Source organism: Nicotiana tabacum, chromosome 8 (genome assembly GCF_000715075.1).
Source record: "Nicotiana tabacum cultivar K326 chromosome 8, ASM71507v2, whole genome shotgun sequence".
Lineage (NCBI taxonomy): Eukaryota > Viridiplantae > Streptophyta > Magnoliopsida > Solanales > Solanaceae > Nicotiana > Nicotiana tabacum.
Genome location: NC_134087.1, coordinates 75,597,468 through 75,617,049, shown reverse-complemented (window position 1 = coordinate 75,617,049; position 19,582 = coordinate 75,597,468).

The following is a 19,582-nucleotide window of genomic DNA, read 5'->3' as shown; positions in this document are numbered from 1 at the left end:
TGTAATACTATCCGCAAGTGGCCCGCATGTTCCGCCTCCGAACGAGAATATACTAGAATGTCATCAATGAATACAATCACGAACACATCAAGATAGGGCCTGAATATAGTATTCATGAGATCCATAAAAGTTGCTGGGGCATTTGTTAGCCCGAACGACATCACCAAGAACTCAAAGTGCCCATATCTTGTCCGGAAGGCCGTCTTTGGAATATCCTTCTCCCTAACCCTCACCTGATGATACCCTGAACGTAAATCAATCTTAGAGAAATATTTGGCACCCTGGAGTTGGTCAAACAGGTCATCAATTCTTAGAAGTGGATACTTGTTATTTATAGTAGACTTATTCAACTGTGATAGTCGATACACATCCGTAACGACCCGTCTTTCTTCCGCACGAATAGGACTGGTGCACCCCAAGGTGAAGTGCTAGGCCTAATAAAGCCCTTATCCAGCAAGTCCTTCAACTGCACCTTCAACTCTCGCAACTCTGCCGGGGCCATTTTGTATGGAGGAATAGAGATTGGTTGAGTGTCAGGCAACACATCAATGCTAAACTCAATCTCCCTTTCAGGAGGAAGGCCTGGGAGTTCATCTGGGAAAACATCTGGGAATTCGTTGACCACAGGGATTGATTGTAAAGTAGGCGGTTTCGCCTCTGCATCCCTAACGTAAACGAGATGATAAATGTAACATTTTGAGATCATTTTCCTTGCCTTAAGATAGGAAATAAACCTACCTTTCGGTGTAGCAATGTTCCCTTTCCATTCAATGACGGGTTCACCCGGAAATTGGAACCTAACCATCTTCGTACGACAGTCAACATTTGCATAGCATGAGGCCAACCAGTCCATTCCCATTATCACATCAAAATCAACCATTTCTAACTCAAATAAATTTGCCGAGGTTTGACGACTACAAATCATCACAGTGCAACCTCTATATACCCTTCTAGCAATCACAGAATCTCCTATCGGAGTAGATACCGCGAGGGGTTTACTTATCAATTCAGGTTCAATGCCAAACTTATTAGCCACAAAGGGTGTAACATATGATAATGTAGATCCCGGATCAATCAGCGCATATACATCATAAGAAAACACAGATATAATACCTGTAACAACATCTGGAGACAACTCGAGATCCTGTCGACCTACTAGAGCATAGGTTCGATTTTGAGCACCACTCGAACTCGGCACTGCACCTCTACCCCTACCACGACCTGTCGACTGCTGAAAACCCCGTGCTGGAGGTCGAACTGATGAGGAAGAACCAGACATAGATCCAGTCGGCTGAGCCATACCATCACCTCCTCTATTAGGACAATCCCGCATTATATGGCCAGGCTGCCCGCACGAATAACATGCATCAGAACCTCGACGACACAGTCCAAAGTGGGCCTTGCCGCACTGATCACAATGTGGTGTTGGGGGTCTCATCTGACTAGTATCCCTGTGATGTTGCGAGCCAGATGCTCGCGAACTCTGACCTGGACCAGAATAGGATCGATCATATCGAGGCCTCTGAAACTGTGGAGGAGCACTAGCTACAGGTGGCGTCGAACTCCTCGAAAACTGTGGCCTGATGCGGCCTCTGAAGTCATCAGAATACCCTGCAAATCTCGCCCTCTTATGCTGGCCTCTATCCTGCTCCCTAACTTCCCTCTGCTGGCGCTTACGATCCTCTAGGGTCTGGGCATAAGCTTGAATACGGGAAATATCCATGCCCTCCACCAAGGAGGCTGTCGTACACTCATTTATCAGATATGGTCCCAACCTATTCACGAACATATGCACCCTATCACTCATCTCGACCACCATATGGGGAGCATACCTTGCCAAAGAATCAAACTGCATATTGTACTCTCGCACACTCATATTACCTTGTCTAAGGTTCAAGAACTTATCAGCTCTAGCTCATCGTATCTCAACTGGCAAGTAGTGACGAAGAAAGGCCTCAGAAAATTCCTTCCACACAGCTGGAGGAGGGTTTGGACCCTTGGATCTCTCCCAACTATCATACCATAGAACCGCTAAATCCCGTAGCCGATAAGAAGCCAACTCTACTGCCTCTGTATCACTAACATGCATAACCCGAAGTGTACGATGAACCTGGTCAATAAAAGTCTGTGGGTCCTCCTTGGGGTCTGATCCGGTAAACACTGGAGGGTCTAAATTAATAAAATCACGAACTCTTGTACTAAATGGTTTCTCAGCAGCACCTGTATTTTGCCTATGAGCCTGAGCATCTACCAAGCTAGTCAATAACTGCAAAGCACTCCACATATCCTGGTCTGGAGTGCCAGACGGAGGAACTAGAGGCGCTGGGTGCCTTCTAATATCCTCTGGAGGAGATGGAGTAGATGAGGTATGAGAGGGCATCTCACTTTGAGCCTCACTTTGTCCTGCTCTGACTTGGGGCACCTGACTGGTACCCTCTCCCGCTGTTGTATCAAGCCGTCTACTAATCGTTTGCTTCCTAGTCGAAGGCATCACTGAAAAAAACAAGGTGAATATTAGAGACGAACACTTACGACTCAACTCACGCACGATCTAGATTCAGGAAGAAGGTAACAACCCTAGATGTCATGTAGCCTCCTGATTATAAATGTGGCGCGCTACACATCCATAATCAAGACTCTACTAGACACGGCTCATAGACAAACCCTAGGACAGACTTGCTCTGATACCAAGTTTGTCACGACCCAAACTGAAGGGCCATGACTAGCACCCGACCACACTTGCCGAGCACCAACGTACATTTCATCTAACCTTCATTATTATCTTTTAGGGCTGACGAGATCAATATAAATGGTAGACCTAGATCATGGACAACCAACAATAAAATATGACGGCATGAACATACATAACAGGGGATGACCAGACAATCAAGAAACTACATATAAGGTTTGAGCTACCACGCTACTATGAAAGACTATACAACAAAAACTAGCCGACAAGGCATACAAAACTATACATGAGCCGACACCTATCTATAAGCCTCTAAAAGATCATAAGTGTTGCAACATAGCCGGAATAGGGCCCCGACATACCCATAATGCCTATAACAAAAATTTCATACCAAGACCAAGGCAAGTCCGGAGAAGGGATCTCGCCAATCACCGCTGAACTGGACAGTCTACTGTGGTGGGGGAGCTGCACCTGCCTGTCTATCAGGACCTGCAGCACGACATGCAGCGTCCACAAATAAAAGGACGTCTATACGAATAAAGTACTGAGTATGTAAGGCAAGGAACCATAAATACGATCAGTAATGTAAGCAAGGATAGAGAATATACAACATGTAACATCTTAGTACCTCTGAGGGCTACTTACATGAAATGCATGATACATATGTATAAATACATAAACCTTTAAAGCATTCACCTCTGTGGGCATCATCATCATCATATCGTACCCGGCCATAATAGGCTCGGTAAAAAAAACGTACCCGGCCATCATAAGGCTCGGTAGAATCGTACCCGGCCACGTGGAGCTCGGTAAAACCCAACTGATCAGTGGTTGCACAATAGGTGTCGTACCCGGCCAACTATAGCGTGGCTCGGTAGAGTAAAATAGATACATATATATAATGCATGCTCGACTCATGGAATCACATTCTAAACCTTTCGGAGTGACGTAAGGTCGGTATCCTCTGTACACGTTATTAGGACTAACTCTTCACTATGAACCTTATAAGAATCAGGAAGTACCAACAACATTGATAACATAAGAATAAGAGAAGCAACATTAACATCAATCGTTCCATAAGAGGGAAAACAATGTAAGTACTACTAGCTTCTAAGAGTAGAGTATCTTGGAAGCTCGTTCATTACATTATGTACAATCGGAGTCGTGCAAAAGAAGGAAAGGGATAGCCTCACATACCTTGTATATACTGCCCCAATCTCAAGCTATGCAATTGTCAAAACTCCTTAGTCTACAATAAGAGAAACGATACTATCGTTATCATTTAAGCGTCATAACTATTATGTATCGACCACAACCTATTTTACGATGAAACAGACAGCACCTCCCCTATATATATGACCTCACACCATTCAAAAATTTCACCAAACAGCCCAAACAACATCAATAATAAACATATTGAGCCTCCCAAAATAGTCCACACACAGCCTAATCACTCCATACATACGACGACCACCGTAGTCGTGTCAAACAACCTGGAAATGTTACGAATAACTATCAGCCCATAACCCTACATATATATGGTGTTTCTCCACACCCTTCCTCCTCCAAAACTCCACAAGATAGTAGTAAAATACGCAGCCCAACAACAATGCAAAACAGTCCACAAAACAATAACATTACTACCAAGCCTTTCGATATATATCTCACAAGTTCTAGCTTCAATGGCTTAGCCGCAACTTGGATAATCTTAAATACATATAGAGTAAGAGGTTCCTTACCTTTATACAGAAAGAACAACTCCAATTTGACCTTAAATTTTCATGAAATATCCCTCCAATGCTGCCACAACAACAAAAAAGAGAAACTAGCGATCAATTAGTGTTTTTCGGCACTAGAATCACTTTAGAAGGCTTGAAATTACCTAGGATTGATATTAATAACATTAGGGAGTATTTACAGAACATAAACCCTTTAAAACAACCTCCCACACGAGCTGGAATGACACAAAAATGAGCAACAACAAGAAGAACAAGAGACTTACTAGCGCCACGGAATTCCCGACACTTGATTTGTGTTGTTTGCCCTTTTTTTGGGTCTTGAATCTTGAGAGAACCTTGAGAGGATGTTCCTAGGGTTCTAAGGTCTGAAAATAGTGAGAAGAAATGACTTAAAACGGGTTTGAGGCATCCTATATAGGTCCAAATATCTTAAACCGCCTTAGTGGGCCCCATAGAGAGGTGCTTGGCGCAGTCTCGCGAAAACGCGAATATCTCTCTACTCCGAGATCGTATCGATGAACGGTTTAATGAGTTGGAAACTAGACTCATAGATCTTAAATTTGGTTGGTAGATCACCCCGTAATTCCTTGTAAATTATGAGAAAAGATTAGAAACATTTGACCTAATGTTTAAGTAAAATTATGAACCTAAGTTGCGACAACTTTTGTCGAGTTTTGTTTCATAAATCGTTTGACTTCAAGACTTATGATACGGATATTATATGATTAAAATACCTTAATAAATGACCGCTTGAGTGTATTAAGCACAACTAGATTACCTGAAAATACGAGTTACAACATCCTTGATTCGTTTAACTTCTAATACTGGTTAATCACTTTTATACACTCTTGTATCACTTAAGACCAATAGGATTGACTTCTTATCATCTCAAAGATAATTCCTTCTTGGATTTATGTTAACTAATATATGGCATGAACTAACACATGTGGATATGGGTTGTAACACCCTCCCCCCTTAGGAACATTCATAATCGAATGTAAGGGTTTATGGGGAGTTTAAATCATCATGGATTCCAATGGAAATTTCCGATCAATTTTCCCCTATAAAATGGTCACTAGCAAAACTTGCAAGTAATTAAGCCCAACATATGGCTTCACAAGGCTACACAAAGCATTATGCATATTTACATTATCCACATATCACCATTTTGTATTAAGGAGGAGTATTCTCAAATTATTGCTTACCTCATAGAGCCGTTTCACCTTCCAATGTATCCTGTCTTCCACCAGCATCCTTGTTATCTCCATTCTGGAATAAGTAAGGGTATTTAGACTTCATCTCCTCTTCTGCTTCCCATGTCATTTCTTCCATATTTTTGTTCCTCCACAATACTTTGACGGAAGCTACATCTTTTGTTCTCAGCTTGTGGACTTGCCGATCTAATATCGCCACTGGCACTTCTTCATATGATAGGTCCTCTGTAACTTGTACATCTTTGATAGGGACGACTCGAGAAGGGTCTCCAATACATTTTCTTAACATAGATACATGGAATGCCGGGTGGACAAATTCCAATTCAGATGGCAATTCTAACTCATAAGCAACCTGTCCAATCCGTCGAAGAATTTTATACGGCCCGAGCCTTGGACTCAGCTTACCTTTATTCCCAAAACGCATAATACCCTTCATTGGTGAGATCCTTAGGAAAACCCAATCACCAACCTCAAACTCTAGATCACGACGTCGGACATCAGAATAAGATTTTTGCCTGCTTTGTGCTGTCCTCAATCGCTCCTGTATCACTTTCACCTTCTCAATAGCTTGGTGAATCAAATCTGGCCCATATAATTCTGTTTCACCGACTTCGAACCATCCAACTGGTGATCTACATCTCCTCCCGTATAGTGCCTCGTATGAGGCCATTTTAATACTGGAATGGTAGCTATTGTTATAGGCGAATTCTATGAGTGGAAGATGATCATCCCAATTCCCCTTAAAATCTAGAACACATGCTCGTAGCATATCTTCCAGTGTCTGAATGGTACGTTCAGCATGTCCATCAGTCTGCGGATGAAATGCAGTGCTGAGATTTACCTGTGTGCCTAAACCCTTCTGGAAAGACCTCCAAAATTTAGCCGTAAATTGAGCTCCTCGGTCTGATATAATAGATATGGGCACACCATGAAGCCTAACAATCTCCTTGATATACAACTTTGCATAATCTTCAGCCGTGTAAGTTGTCTTCACTGGCAGAAAATGGGCACATTTTGTAAGTCGATCAATTATCACCCAGATGGAGTCAAACTTATGATAAGAGCGAGGTAATCCAATAATGAAGTCCATATTAATCACCTCCCACTTCCAGGTCGGAATCTCTATATTTTGAAGCAATCCACCGGGTTTCTGATGTTTTATCTTTACTTGTTGACAATTGGGACACTAGGCTACAAATTCTGCAATAGACTTCTTCATATTATCCCACCAATACTGCTCTTTGACATCATGATACATCTTTGTCGAGCCGGGATGGATGGAATATCGGGATTGATGAATCTCATTCATAATCTTCTCTTGCAACCCTGCCACATTAGGCACACACAATCGGCTCTGGTATCTCAGTGCCCCGTCTTTTCCGATCCCAAAAGCCATACTTTTACACTGTTGAATGCTTTCTCTTAATCGTACTAAGATAGGATCTTCATATTGTCGTGTTTTTACCTCGGCTACCAAAGATGATTCTGATGTATTCTGTACAGTAACACCTCCGTCATCAGAGTCTAACAATCTGATTCTCATATTGGCTAGCTGATGAAGCTCTTTAATCAACCCCCATCTACCTGCCTCAATATGTACTAAGCTTCCCATTGATTTACGGCTGAGAGCGTCTGCCACAACATTGGCTTTACCGGGATGATACAATATCTCGACGTCGTAGTCTTTCAATAATTCAAGCCACCTACGCTGCCTCAAATTCAACTCTTTCTGCTTGAAGATGTATTGTAAACTCTTGTGATCTGTGTAGATGTCAACATGGACGCCGTATAAGTAGTGCCGCCATATCTTCAAAGCATATATTACTGCAGCCAATTCCAAATCATGGGTTGGATAATTCTTTTCATGTTTCTTCAATTGTCTTGATGCATAAGCAATCACATTCCCACGCTGCATCAATACGCACCCCAAACCTATACCTGAGGCATCACAATATACCACATAACCTTCTGTTCCTTCAGGAAGAGTGAGCACTGGTGCAGATGTCAATCGATTCTTCAGCTCCTGAAAACTACGTTCACAAGTGTCAGACTACTGGAATTTGGTAGCTTTTTGTGTTAACTTAGTCAATGGTGATGATATAGAGGAAAATCCTTCTACAAACCGCCTATAATATCATGCTAGCCCTAGGAAGCTGCGGACTTCTGATGGTGTTGTAGGTCTCGGCCAATTCTTTACTGCATCGATCTTTTGAGTGTCGACACTAATACCCTCATCAGATATCACATGGCCAAGGAATGCTACTGAGTTCAGCCAGAATTCACATTTGGAGAGCTTAGCATATAACTTACGATCCTGAAGCGTCTGTAATACTATCCGCAAGTGGCCCGCATGTTCCGCCTCCGAACGAGAATATACTAGAATGTCATCAATGAATACAATCACGAACACATCAAGATAGGGCCTGAATATAGTATTCATGAGATCCATAAAAGCTGCTGGGGCATTTGTTAGCCCGAACGACATCACCAAGAACTCAAAGTGCCCATATCTTGTCCGGAAGGCCGTCTTTGGAATATCCTTCTCCCTAACCCTCACCTGATGATACCCTGAACGTAAATCAATCTTAGAGAAATATTTGGCACCCTGGAGTTGGTCAAACAGGTCATCAATTCTTAGAAGTGGATACTTGTTATTTATAGTAGACTTATTCAACTGTGATAGTCGATACACATCCGTAACGACCCGTCTTTCTTCCGCACGAATAGGACTGGTGCACCCCAAGGTGAAGTGCTAGGCCTAATAAAGCCCTTATCCAACAAGTCCTTCAACTGCACCTTCAACTCTCGCAACTCTGCCGGGGCCATTCTGTATGGAGGAATAGAGATCGGTTGAGTGTCAGGCAACACATCAATGCTAAACTCAATCTCCCTTTCAGGAGGAAGGCCTGGGAGTTCATCTGGGAAAACATCTGGGAATTCGTTGACCACAGGGATTGATTGTAAAGTAGGTGGTTTCGCCTCTGCATCCCTAACGCGAACGAGATGATAAATGTAACCTTTTGAGATCATTTTCCTTGCCTTAAGATAGGAAATAAACCTACCTTTCGGTGTAGCAATGTTCCCTTTCCATTCAATGACGGGTTCACCCGGAAATTGGAACCTAACCATCTTCGTACGACAGTCAACATTTGCATAGCATGAGGCCAACCAGTCCATTCCCATTATCACATCAAAATCAACCATTTCTAACTCAAATAAATTTGCCGAGGTTTGACGACTACAAATCATCACAGTGCAACCTCTATATACCCTTCTAGCAATCACAGAATCTCCTATCGGAGTAGATACCACGAGGGGTTTACTTATCAATTCAGGTTCAATGCCAAACTTATTAGCCACAAAGGGTGTAACATATGATAATGTAGATCCCGGATCAATCAGCGCATATATATCATAAGAAAACACAAATATAATACCTGTAACAACATCTGGAGACGACTCGAGATCCTGTCGACCTACTAGAGCATAGGTTCGATTTTGAGCACCACTCGAACTCGGCACTGCACCTCTACCCCTACCACGACCTGTCGACTGCTGAAAACCCCGTGCTGGAGGTCGAACTAATAAGGAAGAACCAGACACAGATCCAGTCGGCTGAGCCATACCATCACCTCTTCTATTAGGACAATCCCGCATCATATGGCCAGGCTGCCCGCACGAATAGCATGCATCAAAACCTCGACGACACAGTCCAAAGTGGGCCTTGCCGCACTGATCACAATGTGGTGTTGGGGGTCTCATCTAACTAGTATCCCTGTGATGTTGCAATCCAGATGCCCGCGAACTCTGACCTGGACCAGAATAGGATCGATCATATCGAGGCCTCTGAAACTGTGGAGGAGCACTAGCTACAAGTGGCGCCGAACTCCTCGAAAACTGTGGCCTGATGCGGCCTCTAAAGTCATCAGAATACCCTGCAAATCTCGCCCTCTTATGCTGGCCTCTATCCTGCTCCCTAACTGCCCTCTGCTGGCGCTTACGATCCTCTAGGGTCTGGGCATAAGCTTGAATACGGGAAATATCCATGCCCTCCACCAAGGAGGCTGTCGTACACTCATTTATCAGATGTGGTCCCAACCCATTCACGAACATATGCACCCTATCACTCATCTCGACCACCATATGGGGAGCATACCTTGCCAAAGAATCAAACTGCATATTGTACTCTCGCACACTCATATCTCCTTGTCTAAGGTTCAAGAACTTATCAGCTATAGCTCGTCGTATCTCAACTGGAAAGTAGTGACGAAGAAAGGCCTCAGAAAATTCCTTCCACACAGCTGGAGGAGGGTTTGGACCCCTGGATCTCTCCCAACTATCATACCATAGAACCGCTAAATCCCGTAGCCGATAAGAAGCCAACTCTACTGCCTCTGTATCACTAACATGCATAACCCGAAGTGTACGATGAACCTGGTCAATAAAAGTCTGTGGGTCCTCCTTGGGGTCTGATCCGGTAAACACTGGAGGGTCTAAATTAATAAAATCACGAACTCTTGTACTAACTGGTTTCTCAGCAGCACCTGTATTCTGCCTCTGAGCCTGAGCAGCTACCAAGCTAGTCAATAACTGCAAAACACTCCGCATATCCTGGTCTGGAGTGCCAGACGGAGGAACTAGAGGTTCTGGGTGCCTTCTAATATCCTCTGGAGGAGATGGAGTAGATGAGGTATGAGAGGGCATCTCACTTTGAGCCTCACTTTGTCCTGCTCTGACTTGGGGCACCTGACTGGTACCCTCTCCCGCTGCTGTATCAAGCCGTCTACTAATCGTTTGCTTCCTAGTCGAAGGCATCACTGAAAAAAACAAGGTGAATATTAGAGACGAACACTTACGACTCAACTTCTACGCACGATCTAGATTCAGGAAGAAGGTAACAACCCTAGATGTCATGTAGCCTCCTGATTATAAATGTGGCGCGCTACACATCCATAATCAAGACTCTACTAGACACGGCTCATAGACAAACCCTAGGACAGACTTGCTCTGATACCAAGTTTGTCACGACCCAAACTGAAGGGCTATGACTAGCACCCGACCACACTTGCCGAGCACCAACGTACATTTCATCTAACCTTCATTATTATCTTTTAGGGCTGACGAGATCAATATAAATGGTAGACCTAGATCATGGACAACCAGCAATAAAATATGACGACATGAACATACATAGCAGGGGATGACCAGACAATCAAGAAACTACATATAAGGTATGAGCTACCACGCTGCTATGAAAAACTATACAACAAAAACTAGCCGACAAGGCATACCAAACTATACATGAGACGACACCTATCTATGAGCCTCTAAAAGATCATAAGTGTTGCAACATAGCCGGAACAGGGCCCCGACATACCCATAATGTCTATAACAAAAATTGCATACCAAGACCAAGGCAAGTCCGGAGAAGGGATCTCGCCAATCACCGCTGAACTGGACAGTCTACTGTGGTGGGGAAGCTGCACCTGCCTGTCTATCAGGACCTGCAGCACGACATGCAGCATCCACAAATAAAAGGACATCAGTACGAATAAAGTACTAAGTATGTAAGGCAAGGAACCATAAATACGATCAATAATGTAAGCAAGGATAGAAAATATACAACCTGTAACATCTTAGTACCTCTGAGGGCTACTTACATGAAATGCATGATACATATGTATAAATATATAAACCTTTAAAGCATTCGCCTCTGTGGGCATCATCATCATCATATCGTACCCGGCCATAATAGGCTCGGTAAAAAAACGTACCCGGCCATCATAAGGCTCGGTAGAATCGTACCTGGCCACGTGGAGCTCGGTAAAACACAACTGATCAGTGGTTGCACAATAGGTGCCGTACCCGGCCAACTATAGCGTGGCTCGGTAGAGTAAAATAGATACATATATATAATGCATGATCGACTCATGGAATCACATTCTAAACCTTTCGGAGTGACGTAAGGTCGGTATCCTCTGTACACGTTATGAGGACTAACTCTTCGCTATGAACCTTATAAGAATCAGGAAGTACCAACAACATTGATAACATAAGAATAAGAGAAGCAACATTAACATCAATCGTTCCATAAGAGAGAAAACAATGTAAGTACTGCTAGCTTCTAAGAGTAGAGTATCTTGGAAGCTCGTTCATTACATTATGTACAATTGGAGTTGTGCAAAAGAAGGAAAGGGATAGCCTCACATACCTTGTATATACTGCCCCAATCTCAAGCTATGCAATTGTCAAAACTCCTTAGTCTACAATAAGAGAAACGATACTATCGTTATCATTTAAGCGTCATAACTATTATGTATCGACCACAACCTATTTTACGATGAAACGGACAGCACCTCCCCTATATATATGACCTCACACCATTCAAAAAATTCACCAAATAGCCCAAAAAACATTAATAATAAACATATTGAGCCTCCCAAAATAGTCCACACACAGCCTAATCACTCCATACATACGACGACCACCGTAGTCGTGTCAAACAACCTGGAAATGTTACGAATAACTATCAGCCCATAACCCTACATATATATGGTGTTTCTCCACACCCTTCCTCCTCCAAAACTCCACAAGATAGTAGTAAAATACGCAGCCCAACAACAACGCAAAACAGTCCACAAAACAATAACATTACTACCAAGCCTTTCGATATATATCTCACAAGTTCTAGCTTCAATGGCTTAGCCGCAACTTGGATAATCTTAAATACATATAGAGTAAGAGGTTCCTTACCTTTATACAGAAATAAAAACTCCAATTTGACCTTAAATTTTCATGAAATATCCCTCCAATGCTGCCACAACAACAAAAAAATGAAACTAGCGATCAATTAGTGTTTTTCGGCACTAGAATCACTTTAGAAGGCTTGAAATCACCTAGGATTAATATTAAGAACATTAGGGAGTATTTACAGAACATAAACCCTTTAAAACAACCTCCCACACGAGTTGGAACGACACAAAAATGAGCAACAACAAGAAGAACAAGAGACTTACTAGCGCCACGGAATTCCCGACACTTGATTTGTGTTGTTTGCCCTTTTTTGGGTCTTGAATCTTGAGAGAACCTTGAGAGGATATTCCTAGGGTTCTAAAGTCTGAAAATAGTGAGAAAAAATTACTTAAAACGGGTTGGAGGCATCCTATATAGGTCCAAATATCTTAAACCGCCTTAGTGGGCCCCATAGAGAGGTGCTTGGCGCAGTCTCGCGAAAACGCGAATATCTCTCTACTCCGAGATCGTATCGATGAACGGTTTAATGAGTTGGAAACTAGACTCATATATATTTAATTTGGTTGGTAGATCATCCCGTAATTCCTTGTAAATTATGAGAAAAGATTAGAAACATTTGACCTAATGTTTAAGTAAAATTATGAACCTAAGTTGTGACAACTTTTGTCGACTTTTGTTTCATAACTCGTTTGACTTCAAGACTTATGATACGGATATTATATGATTAAAATACCTTAATAAATTACCTCTTGAGTGTATTAAGCACAGCTAGATTACCTGAAAATACGAGTTACAACATCCTTGATTCGTTTAACTTCTAATACTGGTTAATCAACTTTATACACTCTTGTATCACTTAAGACCAATAGGATTGACTTCTTATCATCTCAAAGATAATTCCTTCTTGGATTTATGTTAACTAATATATGGCATGAACTAACACATGTGGATATGGGTTGTAACATTTTGCTCTGTCACTCTTCCCCTCTGTTCGTTGGTATTTTCTAATGGGTATTTTTTTTCTCATATTGTGCTTCTTGTATTGGTTTATTTCAGTCCTTGACGATTTACAGAGAAAGTATAACATGTTAATAGATTTTTTTCTCTAGGTATTTGACAAAATTCTTCAATCAGGTTTTCTATTAGATTTCTTTCAGGTTTTCATACTTTGGTTGCATTGTGAGTAAGGGCTGCTATGTAGTTTTGTAGTCCCTAATTTTCAATTGGACAATAATTCTGATGCTTCTTTTTACTTTGTTTTTGGTTTCTTCTGCATGCACTTAGTTAGACTGTCGATTTGTGCCTTTATATTTTCTTTTTTTCTCGCTGCATCATTTTGCAATAATTTATGATAGTTAAAAATATTTTGTGGACTACTATACTATAAATGAGTATAACCAGGCAGCTCATGGTTAGCATGTCTATCTATCCCAATATTATTTCATGGCTTGTGATTGTAGCCCAATTTTGACAGCTATTAAGTCACATTTGATTTCTCCTACTAGACTCAAAGACTTCCTGAAAAGCTCCATCTGCAAACACCTATTCTGTAAACATTTCTTCTCTTCATACTTTTGTTCTGTCACTCCTCCCCTTTGTCCGTTGGTACTTTCTACTTGGTATTCTTTTTCTCGTCTTGTGTTTCTTATATTGATTTATTTCAGTCCTTGATGATCTGCAAAGAAAGAATAACATGTTAATAGATTTTGTTCTCTAGGTGTTTGAAAAAAAATTCAATCAGGTTTTCTATTAGATTTCTTTTAGGTTTTTATCCTTTCTATTCCTATATTATAAATGGCGATAACCAGGCAGCTATGGTCAACATGTCTGTCGGCCCAACATTATTTTATGGTTTGTTTTTGCAGTCCAACATGTGTAGCCCAACTTTGCCAGCTATTAAGTCACTATTTGATTTCTCCTACCAGACTCAAATGCTTCCTGAAAAGCTCCATCCGCAAACACCTATTCTGCAAACACTTCTTCTCTTCATACTTTTACTCTGTCACTCCTCCCCTCTGTTCATTGGTATTTCTTACTGGGTATTCTTTTTCTCATCTTGTATTTCTTGTATTGATTTATTTCAGTCACAAGGACGACCTGCAGAGAAAGTACAACATATTAATAGATTTTCTTCTCTAGGTGTTTGACAAAATTCTTCAATCAAGTTCTTTATTAGATTTCTTTCAGGTTTTCATACTTTGGTTGCATTTTGAGTAAGGGCCGCCATGTAATTTTGTAGTCCTTAATTTTCAATTGGACAATTATTTTGATTCTTCTTTTTACTTAGTTTTTTTTTTAGTTTCTTCTACATGCCCTTAGTTAGACTGTTGATTTGTGCCTCCATATTTTTTTCTCGCTGCATCATTTTGCAATAATTTATGATAGTTAAAAATATTTTGTGGACTCCTATACTATAAATGGGGATAACCAAGCAGCTCATGGTGTTACGACCTAATTTCCCTATAGGCCGTGATGGCGCCCAACGTCGCCACTAGGCAAGCCAATAGTGAACTAGCCATGTATTTATTATTTTTAATACTTTCAAAGTAGTTGATTTTTATTTATTAAGTAAATGAGAAGTGGAAAATTTGATAAAGTAAAGCGTAAGCTAATAAAAGAGCAAATACAGTGGAATAAATACTCAAAAGCCTTATGCCTACTAGTATATTTCCAAGACCCGGTGTCACAAGTGTATGAGCAACTAGTAGAATATACAAAACACATATGCTACTGTCTGAAATAAGATAGATAGAAAGAGAGACTGCGGGTGCTGCAGAACGGACTCAGAAAGCAGCTCACCACTATGCCTCGGGGTAACGGGGGTGCGCGCCTGGATGACACTGCACGATCAGTGCATAAGTGTAGCGTGAGTACATAAACAATACGTACCCAGTAAGTATCCAGTCTAACCTCGAAGAAGTAATGACAAAGGGTCGACATTGACACTTATTATGGGCCAACAAATAAAATACAAAAAATCCTAAATAGGCATGGAATATGCGAATATTAATAATAACACAATAACAAGCAGTGAATAAATAATTCTTTAACTGATAGTCAATTTAAAGATCTCCAACTAACACATACTAACTCCAACAATTTCGGGCCAATAAATAAACTATAACCTCTCAAGTCATAAATATAATATCAAGTGTAATCGGGCTCCAAGCATATTCACCCACGATTTATGTCGAGGTCGTGCGGTCCGATCCAGAATAATGTGTACACTGCCGAAGGTCGAACAACACGATCCATAGATGCATCTATTATACTGTTGAGGCGTTCGACCTGCTCCACAAGAAAAGAGAATACTCTATGAACATCCGATTTAAAAGCTATCACAAGACTAACACACAAGGTAGCACAATTTCTATTAACGATCAAGTAACCCACCAGAACTCAAAGTAAGTGAAATTTGGTCTTTACGAATCCTTTATCAAGTTTCAATATAATCCAGACACTTAAATTAACAAGTAGAGCACAAACAATACAAGTATTTTATGATTTGGGTCCTAAAACTACCCGGACTTAAGCAAGATTAATAGCTACGCGGACTCTCGTCACCTTGTGCGTACGTAACCCCCATAATTAGAAGCAAATAGTAATTTAAAACACCTACGAGGTAAATTTCCTCTTACAAGATTAGGCAGGAGACTTACCTCGTCTTAAAGCTCATTTTCCGGCCCACAAATTCACTATAAAGCCTCAACTTGGTGTCGAACAATCGAAGCTAGCCAAATATTATATAAATTAGTCAATATACACTTACAATTCCTTAGTTTAGCTATTAGAGTAATTACCCAACCCAAATTGGAAGATTCTTAAAATTCACCCCCGGGACCACGCGCCCGAATTTCGAATTTTTTTGAAGATAAATATTACCCATAACCTCACGAACTCAAATATATAATTTTCACCCAATTCTATAATCATTTTCGTGGTTAAATCCCATTTTTATCAAAACCCTAGGTTCTTCACAAATTCCACAAGTTTTCACAATCTTTTCATGTTTAATCTATCTAAAACCCGCATAATTGACTTGAAAATGGGTGGGAGTTACTTACCTTAGGATATTGATGAGAATCCCCTTGAATGTGCTCTCAAAATATCCCAAGACTAAATGAAAATGTGAGGAAAAAGGTCTAAGTCCCGCAATAAAAGCCCTCACTGCCCCAACTATTTTTGCACCTGCAGCTACTTGATCGCATCTGCGGAACCGCTTTTGCGAAAAACTCCTCGCAGGTGCGGTCCTAGCCGAGGATGCCTCTCTTCGCTTCTGCGGACCCGCTCCTGTAGAAAGGTTATCGCACCTGCGACCCAAGCCTGGCTGGCCCTCTCTCGCATCTGCGGCCCATTCATCACAGAAGCGCGTCCACTTCTACGGAACTCTTTCGCTTTTGCGGACCTTTAGCCACCCATTCCTAGGCCACTTTTGCGATCGGAGGCTCACTTTTGTGAGCTCGCACCTGCGGCCAAATTCACGTAGGTGCAAACGCACCGGATCAGAAGTACCAGCAGTTCCCCCATGCTAAATTCCGATTCCGATTCCAATTCGTTTTTGCATTTGGGGCCCTCGAGACCCCATCCAATTACACTCACACATATAACAACATAAAATGGACCCGCTCTCGCGATCGAAATACCAAAATAACATCTAGAATTACGAATCGGACGCTAAAACGCATGAATCAAATCATGAAACTCAAAAAACTCTATGTATTCCGCGCATCCGATTCCTATCAAGTCAACTCAAAATAATGCCAAATTTTCCGTGCAAGTCTTAAATCACCATATGAAACTACCAAACGAACCTCGATAATACCAAAACCTACTCCAAACCAAACTTAAAGAACTTGAAAACCTTCAATGCGCCAACTTTCAATATTAAGGGCCGAAGCATTTCCGGGTCATCCGAAACCCGATCCGAACATACGTCCAAGTCCAAAATCATCAGACGAACCTACTAGGACTGTCAAATCCCGACTCCGAGGTCATTTACTTAAAAATATTGACTCAAGTCAAACTTAAACATTTTAAGCTACTATTAAGGAACTAACTGTTGCGATTTCAACCCGAACTAACCATCCCCACAAGTCATAATACTGTAAAAGTACATATGGGGAGTCTTAATTCGGGGAACATGGATCTAGAAAGCAAAACGAACGGTCAAGTTGTTACATTCTCCACCTCTTAAACAAATGTTCGTCCTCGAACGGGTCTAAAATCATACCTGGAGTGCCAAATAGGTGTGGGTATACGCTCCGCATATCCTCCTCGGTCTCCCAAGTTGCTTCCTCGACTGGTTGACCCTTCTATTGAACCTTTACCGCAGAAATCTTCTTGGACCTCAACTGGCGCACCTGCTTGTCAACAATGGCAACTGGCTCTTCCTTATAATGCAGACTCTCATCTAGTTGACCCGTACTGTAGTCTAACACATGCGACCTATCGGCATGATACTTTCGTAGCATAGACACGTGGAAAATCGAATGAACTCCCGATAGACTGGGAGGCAAAGCAAGCTCATAAGCAAACTTCCCAACTCGCCTCAACACCTCAAATGGGCCTATGAACCTTGGGCTCAACTTGCCCTTCTTCCTGAACCTTATGATTCCCTTCATAAATCACACACCTTTCGATTCGCGTAACTCTCCTGTCTGGACTGTGTTGTGCGAAGTCTCTCCTGAATCAACTTTGCCTTTTCCAAGGCATCTCTCACCAAATCAGTACCATATAACTTAGCCTCGCCGGGCTCAAACCACCCGATGGGCGAACGACATCGCCGGCCATACAAAGCCTCAAATGGAGCCATCTCGATGTTGGACTGATAACTGTTGCTGTAAGCAAACTCGACCAAATGTAAGAATCTATCCCACTGCCCTCTGAAGTCAATCACACATGCTCTGAGCTTATCCTCCAGGATCTGGACCGTTTGCTCTAACTGCCCGTCGGTTTGCAGATGAAAGGCTATGCTGAGCACTGCCCGGGTCCCTAACTCACTCTGTACTACCCTCTAGAAATGTGAAGTTAACTGAGGTCCTCTATCTGATATGATGGAAACAGGCACACCATGCAACCGAACAATCTCCTGAATGTAAATCTGGGCCAATCTCTCTGAAGAATACGTTGTCACCACCGAAATGAAGTGTGACAACTTGGTCAATATGTCGACAATGAACCAAATAGCATCAAACTTTCTCAAGGTCCGCGGCAACCCAACTACGAAGTCCATAGTGATGCGCTCCCATTTCCACAAGTATAACCATCTGCTGGAGTAGGCCACCTGGCCTTTGGTGCTTGTACTTAACCTGTTGGCAATTTAGGCACCTCGCTACATACTCAACAATGTCTTCTTCATCTGTCGCCACCAATAATGCTACCATAGGTCGCGATACATCTTCGTAGCCCTTGGATGGATGGAATACCGAGAAATGTGTACCTCATCTAGAATCTTCTCCCTTAAGCCATCAACATTAGGATACATAGGCGACCCTGGAGTCACAGGACACCATCCTCATCGATAATAACCTCCTTGGAACCACCCTATAGTACCATCTCTCTGAGCACCAACAAGTGCGAATCGTCGAACTGACGAGCCTTGATCTGCTCGAATATTAAAGACTGAGTGACGACGCATGCAAGTATTCAGCTGGGCTCTGAAATATCCAACCTCACAAGTTTGTTAGCCAAGGACTGAACGTCCAAAGATAATGGCCTCTCCTCTGCTGAAATAAATGCCAAACTACCCATACTCTCAGTCTTTCTGCTGAAGGCATCCGCAACCACATTCGCCTTGCCCAGACGATAAAAGATGGTAATGTCATAGTTCTTTATTAGCTCTAGCCACCTGCGCTGCCTCAATTTGAGATCCCTCTAATTGAACAAATGCTGCAAGCTGCGATGATTGATTGGTGTAAACCTCACAGGACACCCCATAAAGATAATGCCTCAAGATCTTGAGAGCATGAACTATCACGGCTAACTCTAAACCGTGTACAGGGTAATTCTTCTCGTGGGGCTTCAGCTGATGTGAAGCATATGCTCGCCCCTCCTGTATCAATACACAACCCGGGCCAACGCGTGAAGCATCAGAATACACAGTATACATCCCAGAACCGGAAGGCAACACTAACACCAGTGTTGTAGTCAATGCGGTCTTGAGCTTCTGAAAGCTTGCCTCACAATCA